The 14328-nt window shown below is 33.2% G+C and overlaps 1 non-coding gene across 1 annotated transcript; it reads right to left on the bottom strand.

Annotated features, from left to right (window-relative positions):
• Window positions 1–427: 427 nt before the first annotated feature.
• On the bottom strand, window positions 428–500 carry TRNAV-AAC (transfer RNA valine (anticodon AAC)). Its single transcript has one exon. It is a non-coding gene; the product is annotated as a tRNA-Val (tRNA).
• Between the last annotated feature and the right edge of the window lie 13828 nt (window positions 501–14328).

The following is a 14328-nucleotide window of genomic DNA, read 5'->3' as shown; positions in this document are numbered from 1 at the left end:
TATGACCTCCTTTTTTTAACTAATTTTAACTTAGAAATTTCATATAATAAGTGGCAACTTTCTACTTTTTTTGTGAATCATCCTAATTTTATTTACTTAATAAATGATGACTTATTTTAAATATATTCATTTAGTATTTTTTTTAATTTAACTGCTTTTGACTAAGACATTTCAAATAGGTGGCAACTTTCTACTTTTTTTATTTTAAATAAATCTAGTTTTACACCTATATAATTTCCAAAAAATATATGTTAAGAGTATGAGCATTCACTCTCTTTTTATTGCGAGGGTGACGTAACGTGATTGCGTTGCATTCGAGAGATTTTATAACATTAAACCCTTAAATAATTTTTTTTATATAAATTATCTATCTTCCTTGTTCTATAAAAAATACTACCAAATCTCATTTAAGCAAAGAATTGATAACTGTTTCCGCCCGGGATCGAACCGGGGGCCTTCCGCGTGTTAGGCGGATGTGATAACCACTACACCACGGAAACAGATAAACATCATTTGACGCATGGAGCAGCTGTGAATTGGTATGCTTATCAGCAATTGAAATTTAATTTAAAGAGAGAAAGTGACATACATACACATATATCTAAAATCTAAGCAAACAAAATGAGTAGATTATATAGACAAATAGAGCAATATCTGTTTGTTTTTGCGAATTTTGTGTTTTTTTATAACGCTTTTTTTAGCTTCACATGTTTGTATGTTTGTAATATTTTTCTGTGGTGCAGGCGACAACTTGCGTATAAATTGAGATATGTATCTTGATAAAACTTGCTACATATGGTCCTTGGCATCCAAATGAAGTCGGTATTGCAGGCGGGCGTAATCGGACCACTACCACGCCCACAAAACTTCATTAAAAGAAAACCTATAAATTGTAATTAAGCACTAAATTAAAATACCGTGCTATAATTTGATACAGAGGATCGCGGTAACAAGGAACACCTTCTGAATTTAATTTAATTTAATTTTAAAGTGGGCGTAGTCCAGCCCACTAAATGTACACATCTTCCAAGCCGCTGAAGCTAACTCAACCAAATTTGCTTGTAGGAAGTTTTTTTTAGCACTTTTCCATACGCTGTGAAAATGGGTAAAATCAGATAATAACCACGCCCACTCCCCATATAACGGTTATGCTAAAAACTAGCAAAAGTGCGATAACTCACTGAATAAATGCGCCACGAGCACTAAATTTCACAAATAAGTGGTAGTGAAGAGCTTTATAGAAGAAGGTGTAAAAATTGAACATGGGCGTGGCACGACCAACCTTTAGGTGATATTCTATATCTCAGTACCTATTCGGCCAGTTTCAACCAAATTTGGTATGTGAGATTACTCAGCCATTCCTATTATGAAAATGGGCGAAATCGTACAAACGACATGCATGAACTATCCATCCTGAAAAAAAGTTCCCTAAAACTATGCAGCTAAAAGCATCAACTTCCATGCTGTCATTTGAATAACAAACGTGTGGCTAAATAATAAGTATGGTTTAAAATATAAAAAATCTGCTTTAAAGCACATTAAACTAAAAAATGAAAAATAAATGTATTCTTCGGTCAATATATAATATGTCAGTTTATATAAGGAATTGTTTTTCACTTTTTAGTTTGAAAGTTTAAAGCGTGTTTTTTAGTTTTTTTAAACTATATTTATTTTCATTAAGCATATAGATTAATGTGAGTTTCATATGTATATATGGTACGTGTTTTTAAATTTGAGATGGCAATACTTTGCTACCGTCAGAGTTTAGCTAATGTCTGCTGGACTAAGCTATTTTAAAATTTATCAGCTAAATAAACTGTCTATCATCACTAGACTGTGTGGAGCTGTGCATATGCTCCAGCTGTTGATTTACATACATACATACAGCATATGCATCCACATATATACAAATGTGTACCATTGTACAATTAATTAGTGCGGCGCAAGTACCAGTCCCTTAAAGTCGTCTCCTACATACATCAAAATTAGTCCCAAGTTCTGCGTTGTAATTGTTGGAAATACAGATTGTCTTGCGAAAATAAAATAAAATTTGTCTGCGAAATACGAAACTGTCTATTTATAAAGCAGTTGGCGGTTGTGTCGCGTGTGTGGCATTATTTATACTATCTGCAAGTCTTCTCTAAAGAGAAAGCAACTCTTCATCTTAGCTAAATATACATAAATACATATGTATATATGCTTATAAGGCCTTGTGTACCAGGCGTATGTCGAAAGTCTAAATTATAAATTATGGTATTCCCTTGATCATGGGCGTGACGTTATTGCCATGTCATGATGGAAATGCCGACACTTCTTTAGTCGTTTAGTTGGTTTCTAATTTGAGAACATTTCAACAATTCGCATGAGAGATACAATGTACATTGTTCATGTGTATATATATAATTATATATTGTAATATATGGTATATTGTTAAAACTTGCGACTTTTTTTTTAAATATTTAAAGGCGGATTTACTGTTAGCATATAAGTTTTAATTGCATAGAATTAACATTTGTATTTGCTTTTGTTTTCGCTTAACTGCAACAACTTTAACGGGGTTTTGGGTGTGAAAACGTGATAATATTTCTATTGGGAATATAATTTCTGAAACGGAAATCTACATATACAAATATACTAACATATATGTGTCTAAAATTTGCTAAACTAATTGCCTCTAGGTAAACTACATAAATCGTGCTGAGTTTGGACAGGCTTTAAAAATTATAAATTATTAGGCTACGTAGTGATATAGTGTGCATCCAAATATGTTTCTATTTTTGAATTGCTGTTCGACCTAAATATTTTCACGGCAAAAAAGTCAATGGCAATCAAAATGGTGATATTTTGAAAGATCGAGTGATTGTTGAATAGTTTTCAGATTTTCAAGCTTTAACAATAGAGCGACTTGGGAATGATATGTATCGTAAACGATTAGGTAGTTTATTATAAATGAAATTATACTTGAAAATAAATGGTAATATGCCTACTGCGCAAAACTTTATCCGCATCACGAATATGGCCTATATTTAAGACTTACCATATTTATCACAGCCTACTGCAAAATGTGATGTTTCTACAGGAACTATTTAGAGATTTTTCGATATTTTGATATTTTCATAGTTTAATAAAATTAATAAAGTTGAGCATGGTTATGACACGATACTACTCACATATTTCCAAATCTTAATGTATATTAAGTCAAATAGAGAGCGGCGTCACAACCACACTAAGTTTTACTTTTGTTAGACCTCATTGGTTATATATAGGTTTTTTTACTTAATTGGTTATATATTTTATGTCTTTCTAAATATTTTCTGAATTGCTGATTTGCTTAAAAATGTTTCGATTCCGTGTATACTTCAGGTATCATACCAGCTTGCATAGTTTTATCATTTTGTATCTTCATACTTGTATATGTATCTCTTTCTAACATTTCTTCTCACAATCATTTGGTGGGTATAAAATTAGAAATAATATTACTTTGCGACGATGTTTGTAATACACCCAGTAGGAAGCGTCGGAGAACCCATAAAAAATATATATAAATGATCAGCATGATGCTTTGAGTCAGTTTAGCCATATCCGACCCTCTGTCCAACTGTATACGTGAACTAGTCCCGAAGTTTTTGAGATAGCGATCTGAAACTTTGCACACGTCCTTTTTCAAATCAAGTACTTCTACGGAAAACAGAGATTATTGCCTAAGGCAATGGTACAATCACCGAAAAAATTGTTCGGATTTACCATAAATAGCATATAGCTGTCACACAAACAGACCAAACAAAATGATGTTCTTATATAGAATTTTCTGTATTTCTAAAGGCTACTATGATTTTGCTGCAACCGAACTTGACGTTTTTCAACTTTTTGAATTAAATATTATTTTTCGACAGATTAAAAGAAATATGTAAACTTTTCTATTTTAGGTAAGAAGCGGTTCTGACCAATATTTCGAAATCGAAAGCATTTAGCTCGCATATTTGATGACGAATACCACAACGTCTAAGAACTAAAAGCAAATACATGCTCGTACTCAGTCCTATATCCGACCGATTAACTACAGCAATGTGACAAATGTGACTGCGGGTTTGAACTAAATATATAATGAGCTAACTTATTACATTTATTCGAATAAAAAATATATAATGCAGATAAAAGTTAGGTAATTTCTAGTATTTTTCTCACAAAAGGCATAATCAGAACCACAAAATTTAAGTTTATTTCGACTAAGTGGCTGAGTAATCCTTTTAAATCACAATTCTAACCATAACAATATATGTGAGTGGTATTGAAGCGTTCAATAGAAATGTTCTAGCATAAAATTGTCATTTACTAATTTTTTGTTTTTATATTAGTTTATAATTTGTTCCATCAACAGTGGAATTAGTAATTGAAAGATTTAAATTTGAAGATGACATACTAAGAAGACCTATTTTAATTACGATGTTCGACATAAGTACTTTTTAAGATAAATATTTTCAAATATACAAATTAATAGTTGTTTTTGAGCAATAACTGAAAATTTGCATTGAAAACAACATTGTAATTTCAATTGATTTTTGCTAGCCTATATGCTGCTATCAACTTACATATTTCGCAGTACGAGGGCTGCTATATAGCTGGCTGGCCTAGGCAACACTAAGTGTTGCCAGGTGCAATCTGACATTTCCATTGGAAAGTTTGACATTTTTTAGCATAATATCACTCAGAACGTTTTGTCATTTAATCGTGAATTGTTTTATTTACAGGGAATTAAAAAATTCATCTCGGCCAAAAAATGGAATTAACTCGTGAACATTTTCGTGCGATCATTTTTTACAACTTTCGACGTGGATTATTACGACAAGAGTGCGATGAACTAAAATCTTTGTATGGCTATGAAGCACCATCTTATAGCACTGTGAAAAACTGGTACAACGAATTCAATCGTGGCCGACGCTCGCTCAAAGACGAATTCCGTGAAGGTCGTCCAAAAACAGCCGTTGTGCCAAAAAACATCGATGCCGTACGTGAACTGATAATGAAAGACCGTCATGTAACATACCTTCAGATAGAGGCATGCCTATGCATTTCTCCGACCAGCATACATTCGATATTGCATGAACACCTGGCCGGATCTCGTTGGATCCCGCACAATTTGACAATCGCTCAAAAATGGCTCGTGTGGATTGGTGTAAAGAAATGCTGAAAAAATACGATCGCGGTGCTTCAAAAGACGTTTATAAGATCGTCACAGGTGACGAATCATGGATCTACGCGTATGAGCCCGAAACAAAACAGCAATCGTCCGAAAAAAAAAAAAATATTTTCGTTGATAAATATTCGTATTTTCATTATTAGGCCAGAAATATATATAGCAGCCCTCGTATTTGCGTGTTTGTTTACTCTTACAGCTTGATAGCGAAACTTGTTTTTAAAGCAGAAGTGTTGTACTGCACGTATCGCCAAAAAAAAAACATCAACACTAACAACAATTTGTGTATTTCAACATCTCAGACTAATTGACGGTACTTTGGAACCGAGCTTATTATTGTACGATTGTCAAATTTCTAATGTACGTATTGTACGTAGATAAATTGCAAAATTTGCTGCAAGTCATGCTACAAAGCAATAACTTATTGGGGATTTTTCGTGAAAAAATTTGTATTTTTCACTTTATTCCTTTAATGTATTAGCATTTTTGTTCAGTATGTATGCCTAATATTCGGGGAATTCACAAGTTGTCACATACCATATATTGTATGTGTATATGTATTAGGGTGGAGCGAAAAAAAAGTTTTTTTTTTGTTTTTGCTTAGACTGAGGGTAAAATCTGTAGATTATAAAAAAAGAAAATTTTTTGACAAAAAAAAATTTTTTTTAAACATCCAGTTCCACTCCACTCAGTTTTAAAGTAAATTTTGAGTTAACAATTTTTTTGGACCAAAAAAAAGTATTTTTTAGTATTACCGAATGTGACGGTTTTTGGCAATTAGACGCAAAAGATGTAATCTAGCGATTTTTATTATGAAAAAATAAAAATGTATTTTGTTTCCATATTATATAAAAATCGATAACTTGGAGAAAGTGAATAAAATTATACCGCATACTCGTCAAATTTCATTAGTGAGCCATTAAAGGCTTTCTAGTTCAGCGAAATGTATACCAAACGTTGTAGAACAGATAGTTGACAAAAAACACGCACAAAAAGTTATCGCTTAGCTAATTTTTTCATCCGGTTTGGTTCCAACCATTTTTTTTCTTGTACTCGAAACTGAAATATTCGACACGGAAACCGTACCAGGAGTTGATTGAGAACATAAAACGAAATACGGTGAGCAGCTTAGGTGAGCAAACTATGATTAATCAGTTGTATGCTTATAACGACTCAAAAGGTATCTATTTTATTAAAGATTTGTATTTTGACTACAAACATGAAAATATTCAGCTCAAGGTTCGAAGATACTATATGGCCAAATTCCTCCTCCTCCGTATTTGAATGGCTGAATAATTTTTATGTAAAACTTTTTAACGCGAGTTCGAAGGTTTGGCATTGTCTATGAAGGGTAATAAAATGTCTACGTCAACTAATTCATAGAGTAGAACTATAAAAGCTACTTAATTCTCCGGCGAAGTTGAAATAGCGCAATTATTCTCTAAGCTGAATAAGTTATGGTGTGTTCGTAAGTATTTTACACAATATACTTTGTACTCCCAGAACGTTCATATTTCAAGTGCATCATAAGAATAAAGCCAATCCTTGGAAGTTTCCGCTTTCCGTCATGTCGAACGTTCAAAACGTAGCGAAAGAGTTGCAATATTTGCTGCTAGCTGCAATCTCGTTAAGTGCAGAAAATAATGCTAAGCATGAGGAAGACATACAAGACAAAGAAATGCCTTGAAAACCGATGGAAAACAGAGCGTTGCAAAAAAATACAAATGAATAAACTTAAAACTACCGAAATGAACAAACAAACAAAAATTAACACACATAAAATTTCGCAAACCTTTTAAGGAGTTACATGGGATTCACGGCTTCAAAAAACAAAAAAAAAAATTATTGTCTTATTTTATTCTATAACATCTCTAGAATATTGTCCTAAATACTCAAGTTGATCCCAGTAATAGTTTTGGAGGTACAGCTTTGAAAAGTTGCGTGCTCGAGGTCAGGGTATTTAGTCAAGATTTTTCGCGAACTACTCAACCAATCTTAATGAAATGAGCTATTATTTACAAGGCCTTAACCGAAGTATTTTTTTTATTCAATTACAACTATTTAAAAACAAAAAAGTAGGGAAATTTTCAACAAAATCGGTCATAATGTCACAATCAATTGGAAACGCTATGGAGTCATGATTAATGACTTTTTCGTTGTGAGCCTGTGGCGTGCCTCCAAGATTACAATTTAATTGCGCTGGACGTTTTTTTGTGGGGTTAAGTGAAATGTCTACGGGGATAAGCCCAAGACGGTTGACGTTATACGCGGGTCTATAGGAAATTTTTACTCGATAACTTCAGTTTTCAAGGCACTTTATAGAATCAACCTACAAAACATGATTTTTACTTTTTTTAACTATAACATTTTTCTTTATAAACCGTGTCCAAAAGCCGCGTCATCAATTCATAAAGTTGTGTTAAAAGCATCGACAAATAAATAAATACAATTAAAATTAGCGATTCGTGCAAGAGCCGTGTATGGCAAATAAATTAGCGAAAAACTTAACAATAAAATTGAATACTTAATAAAATATATTGACTTTACACAATTACACAACATATATAAAATATATGTGACTTATATTGTATGTGGTCAGGAAATACGTCAAAGTTGGCAACAAATGATTTTTAGAGATTTAAATGATAAATGATATGTCAACAATGTGCTCCGATAAATTATTCGAAAACAAAATGTAAACAAAAAGTAAAAAAGAGGATAACAGGATGAAGCTAATACAACAAAATTTGTCCACACATCGAATATTTCTCCGAACACGGTTTTATTAGATAAATATGTAACTAAAAAGTACGGAATGATTATATCTTTGTAATTTTTAATGTTAATGCTTTTTGGCGCTTGACCCGGTTTTTCCGTTTACACCCAGCTTAAAATCCACTCGATCAAAAAAAATATTTTTTTGCTTGTTATCTTGTGGACTCTCAGCTGAGAAGACGGACTGTGGTAATGTGATTTCTTAGTTATCAGTCACAATGATGTTAAATAATTTTATGGAAAAATTTCAATTAAATCTAAAAAAAATTGTGCGACCAAGCAAATACAACTAACTCGTTAATCGGTTGGTACATAGTTTTTATGTGCTTCAGTGACAAGCACTGTCAGCTCAAAATAGCTAAATTCAATAACTGTTTACAGCTCCATTTCCAAGATATTTAATATTTATATAATTTATTTGCAAAATGATCGCACCAAAGTACGCTAAAGCTTTTGACCTCATTATGGAAATTTCGTACGATGATTTTAAAATTTATTTTGTAAACGATTTCGGTGTGTTAAGTGAAAGTTGGCTGCAAAACAGTGATGAATTGCTAACGCCTTAAGGTTTAACACTTCAATTCGTTTTGCATATTTGAGTAGCTTATCTAAGCAGAGCTCAGTGGCATGCCAATGGTTTTCATTTGGGGGGGTTACAGGGTGTATGGTATATTTGTATACTTAATTTATTATGCCGAATTTGTAAATCAGCTGCTGTTGTCAGAGAAAGCTGTTAATCGAATTGACTTTTCTTTTTCTCCCTTATTGACAGTGTATTTAAATTATTATGTTATAAGTATTTTTCTTTAGGATCAATTTAGGAATTATTGGCACCAATTTTGAGAGGAGGAAAGAATACGAAATTGAAATGTTCAGAGTAATTTTCAAATGTAAATGAGCCTAACTTAAAAAATCAATACTAGAATTAATTGTGCGAAAAATTAAATTAATTTCAACCATAGGAAAGCAGGTATTTTCATATTATACCTTGAAAAGGTTTGCTATGTAGATTTTATAATGTCCATTTGTATACCATATAGGTTTTTAAGATGGAAATTTTGAATACATGCCAAAAAGCTGCTTATTTGTCGGGACCGACGATATTGGACCAATATAGCATACTCGTATAACTGCCATATATACTGAACGATCAAATTCAAGTTCATGCATAGAAAACTTTTTTTTTTATAAGATATCTTCACTTGACATAGAATATTACTCAAGGCAATGCTTTAAGTTTAGAACAAATTGTTTAGATCGGAGTACTATAGTTGACATTGACATGAACTTAACTTTTGAGACAAGGCATGTTTTCATAATCGCGAAGTCAACATCGTTAAAAATATCGGTTTGTATTTAGTGTGTTCCGTAAACATTGTTTTGCTTTCGGTTAGAGTTTAGGTCCAGGTCAACTAATTGGTAAACGATTTGTTTGTTTCCAATAAAAATTATATGGTTTTTTTTTTTTTTCAAAAAAAGGCATACTAATTGTTAAGGATATTCAAATCGTTTTTATTTAAGGTAAAGTACAATCGATACAATTCAGTTCTGTAAATAACAGCCTTTAAATGGCCTCCACGATTTCTTTTGCAGGAACGAATTCGATGAACCCAATTTTCAAGCACTGTTTCCACTAAATCAAATCGTATGTCATGAATAGCACGTTCAATATTGACTTCTAAAGATTGAAGAGCGTTTATTGGTAAAGATCAATGCTTTCAAATAACCCCACCAGAAGTAGTCTAATGGTGTTAAATCACAACTTCTTGGAGGCCATTCAATGTCACAATTTCTTAAAATTCTCGAATCTCTAAACTTTCCTCGCAGTAATTCGGTTGTTGCACGTGCTCTGTGGTACGTTGCCCCGTCTTGTTGGAACCAGATGTTGTCAAGATCAACTTCTTCCGATTGCGCCCATAAAAAAATTGTTATCATCGATCTACACTGCGCTCCATTGACAGTAACGGTGTCACCAGCGTATATCTTTTCATGATAAAATTGTAAACATTATTGAATACAATAAAAATAACAGATCATGACATATTAAAAATGGCCGAAACGACACTTAAAAATCATATCATCCTTATTGGAAAAACCAATACTAGGCGCTCCTTGACAGACCATTTACTAAAAATTACGTTGTTGTTGTAGCTAGCGGTTTCTGAAATAACAGCCAATGGTCAGTTAAAATCCGGGTCAATTCCTAACCTAAACGGTACCGTAGACGTGACCTTCAAGACTATAACGGATTATATCAACAAGATTTCGCCGTAAACGCCGACAAGAGGAGGAAGAAATTCAAAGTCAGCACAAAGTTGAGTTTAAGATTTTGTGTTTGAGAAACTCTGAGTTTAATTTGACATTTTTTCTGTATAAAATTGGAAAATTTTTGTTGATATGTATATTCATAAACGCAAAAAGTAGTATGAAATTAAAGTTAAATTTTCAACTACTTAGGCTATTTTGAATAGCAAATCGTGGTTAATGGTCTCTTAATTCTCTTAAATCTACATACATAGATGTCCATACAATGCGTATATGATATGTATATGCGTGCGTGTTTAAATATATTTTCGGTCCATTGCATATTGAACTTGATTATAGGTTAATGAACCTCAGACAATCAACTTCAAATGCAAGTTCAACAAATGCTATTGTGATAATATGAACAGAAGTTCTTACTGCTGTCATGGTTGCAGAACTATTAATAGTTAGCTGCATCTCTGGACAACTAATAAATGCCCGTAGAAAGAGTGCGTAAGGGTTCCACATCACTTCAATATAAATACGCACTTTTATTTCTATTTTATATTGCAAACCAGACTTATCAGCTGCAGACGATAATAGTAGCAGTAATTAATTGTATGCTAAATAGTAATTATAAATCTATAAACGCTTATGCTTCTGTGTGTACGTGTGTGTAGGTGTAATGAGTGTCATTTTAATATTTATTATTTCTTACTCCGACATTACTTGCATTATATGCTAGTATCAGCTGGCATTCATTACGCTATGCTGCCAGCACCATTTAATCATACTTTAATACTTTCCATCATTGTTTCTGTATCAATTGGATAGTTAACGGGACGTGATATTGCGACAGCGCAATCAATATTCTGCGCTATTGTCACTCACGGAATATAGAAGCAATCTGTTAATAACTGTATACATATATGTATGCATACGTGTGATTCACCCAGAGCGGCTGCTGGTGTGTTGGTGGCACATTCGTATCATTAACAGCCACACCATCGCTCCAGAATCGCCGCTAGCAGCAGCTCGTCACCGTCATCGTTGGCATGTGAGATAATCACGATTCACTCTGAGACGACATTAAAGTTGCGACTGACAGTACCAATCTATCAATAATATTGTTTATTTGTCGCTTAGCAGCCCGGAGCGTTCGCGCTGCGCTTCGTTTTAACTGGTTTGCTGTTTAGCCGTGTGACAGTCCGTTGTTCGTAGTTACATTACGAGCGGGTGCGCAACAAAAAAAAAAAAGAAGTAAAGGTAGTTAACGCAGCATCCAGCATCTGTAGCCGGCGCTATCACCGAGCTGGTACCTTTCCGTGCGTAGCTGAGCCCCGCATTTATTTTTATTTTGCAATCTCACAAGGCTATTTATATCAGTTTAGTGTGCAGAGGTCACCGTTGGGTGCTCTGGTGATTGGTTGATGGATAACTGATGTTGGTACATGTTTATTCCATTGCCTTTTTACGATCCTTTGTCTTGTATTTATAGACATTTTTCATAGTTTTGTTGTTTTTGTACATACATATGTATTTTCGTAATTTGTTATCAGAATTATATATACATATGTACATATTTATATTTTTTCATTTAACCTACTTAAATTGGGTAGGTAAGTAATTAATGTTAACATATATTGGTTTGTTTTACTTATTTTGCAGTCACTTGTTTTAAAGTCCACGAATGACCGTTGGTTGAAAACAGAAAACAACATTAACAATTATAATATAGCTTACACTTAATGACAGAGCTTTTCCCAATATGATTGCAGTTTTCGATGTTTATGCTTATCTCTTCTAAGAGATATTGCTGTTATTATGCGAAAAAATCGAATAACTTAAATTTACACTTAAGCGGTTCATCGTAGACTACATCAGTAAAAGAGAATTGTAATATTAAATCCGCGTAGAATTCAAGAAGTACATATGTATTTAATATCAGGTCATATTTCATATGCACGCGAAAAGTGTAACTGGCGATTTTTACCATGGAAAAAAATTAACAAGGATTTTGGTGTAAATTTTGTGTTTCCAATGAAATCGTTGTAAATATGCAGCAGTGTTTTCTGAAATCGACTTTATCGAGACTGTCAAATAATCTAACAAATGGCGCTCCAAAATTGAGCCGAAACTGAAAAAACCATGTCGAAGACGATCAAAAATAAAAGTCATGCTCATCGTTTTGTGGTTCACCATGAATTCGTTTCACGAGGTCAAACGGTCAATAAAAAATACTATTTGGGCGTTTTGAGACGTTTAGGTGAGAAACTCGTCTTTAGCGATTTATGGATTAAGCGCCGTCACATTTTTGCATGATCGTGACTATTGCAAATGCTTTTTCTTCGTCAGTCCGTGTAAATTTTGATTATATGGTAGTTTTCAGCACTTTATTTAGGTATCATTTTCTTATGCTGAATACCAAACGTTTGAAAAGTCTGGTATTAAGCTTTGGCTTTATCTTAAGTCAAGTTTTAGAATTTTAAGATGAAAATATATTGTAAATAAAATCCATATTATAGAATTTGGAATATGGAGTTCAACTATTTCTATTATAACATTAAAATTTACAACTAATTTGCTTAATGTCTTACTGATAGATTCTAAATAAATGTATGTTTGTCAAAGTCTAAACTTCATGACATTTGCCCAAGGTGAGCGCTAGACCAGTTATTGTTTTCCCAACAATTTAGGAAAAACATTTCTGTTTGAGCAGCTGTGAAGTTTTTGGTTCCAATGTCACGAGTGACGAGACATTTTAAGTATCTACTATGATTTGAACTGACAGACGCCTAATATGCTGAAAATATCTCAGTTTTGTTATAATTAAAGATGATGCTTCGTTAACAGTTTACCATTTCTCAGAGAACTCACAGTCCAACTACTCTACACATGTCGGACAGTTCAGACTAACGTCGTTATGAAATTTTCAAAGGTAGCTTTTGAAACACCTATGCATATCAACTTTGTATTTGGGTCAGTTAAGAATCCAGGTTCTCATGCTGTCTGTTAATACATGCATGATTGTACGGTATTAGTCTGTTGGTTCACCAAACTTTGGGTGAGGTTTGCCATTGTTGCTGCCACATTTTGATAATTTTGTTTATGTTTTCTACACCCGTATCTAAATCTGTGTTTTAGTTTAATACTGATTTTCTAAGTTTATAACTGATTTTGTATCCATTTTCGAAAAAAAAATAGACTATCTCCATCCGCATCATTTTCAATATCTGATTTTGTATGCTGTTACGTGTATCCGTATCTTTAGTTATGCACGTATCATGTGCATTTGCCGAACCTGTATCTGTGCTACAATCACCATATCTACATTTATCTGTAACTTCGCAGCGTTTTTTACGCAATCCACTTCACTTCACTTTTCTAGCACAACGACTATCCATCAACTTCTATTTATTTTACGCGTTTATTTGCGCACATTGTCAGCCCAGAGTGGGTTCAAAAGCTGCGCCCAAGGGCTTTCTGTATGCTTCAATGCATTTCATGCTCCACACACCATGACGCGGCTGCAAAATTTATTTAATTGCGGTTGTAGAAAATCAGGCAAACAATTGGTGGTTTCAATTTAACACTAAATAATAATAATGATTAAAAAAAAAAAAAATAAATAAATAAATAAAAAATTAATAAAAATCTTCATTTATAATTATGATTATTGATGCTACACACAAAGTAAATAATAAAAAAAAAAATGACCTCATTAGTATGCATAGCATAAGGCAGATTTGCGGAAAGTGAAAAAACAAGCATACAATTATTGTTGGCAACAATTGCTCACGTTGCGCGCATCAGCGTTTGCTTAACAGTTGCGCAGCTTAACTGCACTTTGCTGCGTCTTGCACGCTTTAACACCCGCTTTACCCCCCATCCCCCCATTGTTTATGTTGCAAACCCATAAAGTGTGTTGATTGTGTGTGATTAACGATTAAAATGATAAGCTTATTAACGGTATGTCATTACGGTGATTAACGAATTGCATTTGGCGGTGTCGTATAGATTTATATGGTATATGCAGGAAAGCGGGTACTAAAGTTGAATGAGACGGCGGTCTTGTAATAGGTATGCTGGTATGGTAAGGCTCAACATAAGTGGCG

Source organism: Bactrocera oleae, chromosome 5 (genome assembly GCF_042242935.1).
Source record: "Bactrocera oleae isolate idBacOlea1 chromosome 5, idBacOlea1, whole genome shotgun sequence".
Taxonomy (NCBI): domain Eukaryota; kingdom Metazoa; phylum Arthropoda; class Insecta; order Diptera; family Tephritidae; genus Bactrocera; species Bactrocera oleae.
The sequence above is the reverse complement of the archived record's forward strand: the minus strand, read 5'-3'. Positions and strand labels throughout refer to the sequence as shown.